The following is a 4,057-nucleotide window of genomic DNA, read 5'->3' as shown; positions in this document are numbered from 1 at the left end:
CGTGTGTGTGTGTGTTTGTGTGTGTGTGTAACGTGGAGGGCTAATCCCTCAGTCATAGAGGCTGTTGTACCAAAGGTCAGGTGACCTGCAGGGGAGGTTGCTACATTATACAATTGCTACAAATATGGTGGTATCTAGATTCAATGAGGGGATGTCACCCTTTTGCCCTCATTGTAGCATTATGGATTCTGTGCTCCATCTTTTCTGTGATTGTCCAATGCCAGCACCTTCATTCGCTGTACTGGTAAAGGGTTCTGATGAAACTGGGGTGCATGTCATCCTTAAATCCCATGAAGCATAAAAATGAAGGCCAGGATAGTGACCTCATATCCATATTTAAATCTCTGAATAGGGGTGGAGTACTTGTGCTACCAGCAATCTGGCTCAGTTCAGGGATAAATGGCAACCATTAAAGCCGTAGAGAGGCTTGTTTTATACTGGGGAAATGGACTGGTTTAAATTAAGGGTTTATAAAGTAAAACTCGCTCTCTCTCTCTCTTTCTCTCTCTCTCTCTCTCTCTCTCGCTCTCTCTCTCTCTCTCTCTCTCTCTCTCTCTCTCTCTCTCTCTCTCTCTCTCTCTCTCTCTCTCTCTCACTTCACTACACTTCAAAAAGGCTTTATTGGCATGACTGCGTACAATACAACGTTGCCAAAGCATGTTTACATAAAATGTACAATCACAATTACTATAAATAATAATAATACAAAAAACTATATGTCATAGATAGTAACAATGTGGTATATAAACATATAACAGGTTCATTGTTCATTGTTAAACATAAAATATTTGTTATAGGGGACAGGGGGTTCACATTACTGTGGAGCTCATGGCAGGCTGATACATATTTTGCTGCCAGTCTACCGCAGTCCTCTCTCTCTCTCTCCCAGTAGAACTGAGAGTCTGTCCAGATCATTTAGATGGTGGAATTCTGGGAATATTTGTGTTATTTTGTCAAAATAATGGCCTCTAAGACTTTGGTTATGGTTGCACTGGATCAGGAAATGTAGCTCTGTCTCTACTGTTCCCTGGTTACAGAGGGAGCACACCCTCTCCTCTCTGGGCCGCCAGGTCTGTCTGTGCCGGCCGACTTCTACTGCCAGGTTGTGTTCACTCAGTCGGTATTTAGTTAAAGTTTTCCTCAGTTTTTTATCATACCCTGTGGTCAGGTAGTTTGCCATCTGTTTAGTGATACATATGTTTCTAATTTGTTTGGGGATTTTGTTAGTTTTTCCCAGTGATCTCTATATTTTTATTTTTATTTCATAATGATTTGGTTGGCTCTGATTATCAGAGCTCCTGGGGCAGATCCTTGTCGTTGTGTAATGCTCGAGGAGTTGGTGAGTTTCTCTATCTCTCTCTCTCTCTCTCTCTCTCTCTCTCTTTCTCTCTCTCTCTCTCTCTCTCTCTCTCTCTCTCTCTCTATGTAAGGCACTGTGTTTGACTTTACTCAAAAAAAGTTAAAAGCTGACTGAACACACACACACACACACAGATATACATAGAGAGAGAGAGGGCGAGAGAGAGAGAAAGGGAGAATGAGAGAGAGAGAGGGAGAGGGATAGAGACAGGTAGAAGGAGATAGGGAGAGAGAGAGAGAGGAAGAAGGAGAGAGAGAGAGAGAGGAATGTGGTGAGAATGTGGTTCTACTGGCTTTATCCCCTGTGGGTGTGGAGTCCTCAGCATGACCTCAGCGGACTTAGAGCCTTACATTCCCACAGGCAGCACACAGCCTATGCCTCTTTCTGACATTCTGTGTGCTTTTTTTCTGTGCAGTATTTGCATATTGGTGTTTTATAGTATGTGTGGTGTGTTGTTTAGTATGTGTGTTAAGTGTTGTGTTTTATAGTATGTGTGTTGTGTTGTATAGTATGTGTGTTAAGTGTTGTATAGTGTGTGTGTTATGTGTTGTATAGTATGTGTGTTAAGTGTTGTGTTTTAAAGTATGTGTGTTGTGTTGTATAGCATGTGTGTTAAGTGTTGTATTGTGTGTGTGTTGTGTGTTGTGTTTTAAAGTATGTGTGTTGTGTTGTATAGTTTGTGTGCTATCTGTAGTGTTGTATAGTATCTGTGTTAAGTGTTGTAGAGTGTGTGTGTTATGTGTTGTGTTGTATAGTGTGTGTGTTATTTGTTGTGTTGTATAGTGTGTGTGTTGTGTGTTGTGTTGTATAGTATGTGTGTTATGTGTTTGAGCAGTGTTGTTGTCTTGTTGTTGTTTTCTCCACATGTTGTCCAAATGGCCTGACTGCTTCCCCTCTCTTGGGCTTTGCTCTGATGCCCTCAGAGGCTGTGTCAGATATCAAATGTAATGCTCATATTCGCCTAACATCTGACCAGTTATTATATATTTCACTAGGGTCACCAGGGTCATTAGGGTCACCAGGGTCATTAGGGTCACTAGGGTCACCAGGGTCACTTTGATGTCAAAGATTGTGCTCACTGGTGCAAGAGGTGCGTGTAGTAGGCAACACTCAGGCCAGAAGCATCACTTTAAACATTACAAGCAAGACATTAGGGCTACAGAGACAGATCATGGTTTGGTGTGCTCCTAAAAGATACAGTCTGACATCTAGTGGTGAGCTTGTAGAATTGCAACCAGCTTAATACCACCCACTTCACAGGTGTTTGCAAGTGCCTACAGTGGCTGTCAAATCAAAGGTGCAACATGGCAGACTCTGTTGAAGAGGACCCACTCCCTATGTATATACGAGGTGCCCATTCTAAGAGAACGAAAACACATCGATTCATAGTTACAGATAACAATACGCTAATGAAAACATTATATTAGAATACTATATTCCATATTCCATATTCTAGATTCAAGATGATATATTCCATTTCAAGTTTGTGTTTAATCATAATCCTGTTTCATCAGAGCACAGAAGTCCCTGTCAAGACCAGAGCTGGGTTTTTGGGCTTCTGAGAGATGTGTCCAAACACTAGGACTACGGGATGTGGGACAAAATGAAGACCATGGGAGATTCATTTAATTCCTGAGATTAATTTTCTGTAATCTCAGCCTCAATGTTTGGTATGTTATGTGTGTCATGTGTTGTATTTTATAGTATGCAGTTATGTGTTTTATATTGTGTGTGTTATGTGTTGTATAGTATGTATGTTATGTGTTGTGTTTTATAGTGTGTGTTATGTAATATGTTTACACATTTCACCATTACAGATCATACTTTTTTTCTATACTGTTCACAAATCTTGTGTGAGCAACCAAACTTATCAAGGGTAGACTTACTTTTTAATATACTCTTTTAAGCCACTAGAGGCTACATATAAAGTATTTTATGAATCGCAGGAGTGTGCTTGTAACAATGTAAGAAATTAAGTTAGTGCATGGATGAACTTCCCCAAATCACTGTTGCATATGTATATATATATTTTTGGTTCCACTACTGGGTTTTGTGTTGTTTATAATGGGGGCGATAATTGGTGTTACACCAGGGCCGTGCAGAGACCTTTGGAGGGGCAGGTGCTCAAAGTTAAAAAGGGGGCACATGTAGCACGGATTTGTAAAAATGTATTTATCTAGGCCTTTTCTATAGCCTATGTGACGGTCATTTCCACCAGTGTGACGCTGAGTTCATTTCACACTATAGGACAGTGTTATCACAAGGGGTTGGTTTATACCCCCAGACACATTACAGTGTCTCCACAGCTGCCAACACACACACACACACACACACACACACACACAGACACATACATCCATTTCAAAAAACAGGTGCATACTCATTAGGTTTTAAATGAGCGGGGTAACTATATGGGAACAAGGCCTTTAAACTTTAATTGTACAGGCAGCAAGTACTGTAGACAGCTGTGTTTCATTGTGAGTATGAAAGTTGTCAAAAGGGTGCAATGTTTATAGTCAATGTGGGTCCATTTCAACATACAATTTTCAATGAGTGAGATGGATGGAGAGAGAGGGAGGGAGTGAGAGATGGAGATAGTGAGAGAGGGAGTGAGACGGATGGAGAGAGGGGGGGGGGGGGGAGAGATCCTGCTCAAAACGGATTGTCTGCACTCAAATACACTGTTGCTTGCAAAAT

This window comes from Sprattus sprattus (genome assembly GCF_963457725.1).
Source record: "Sprattus sprattus genome assembly, chromosome: 1".
NCBI lineage: Eukaryota > Metazoa > Chordata > Actinopteri > Clupeiformes > Clupeidae > Sprattus > Sprattus sprattus.
The sequence above is the reverse complement of the archived record's forward strand: the minus strand, read 5'-3'. Positions refer to the sequence as shown.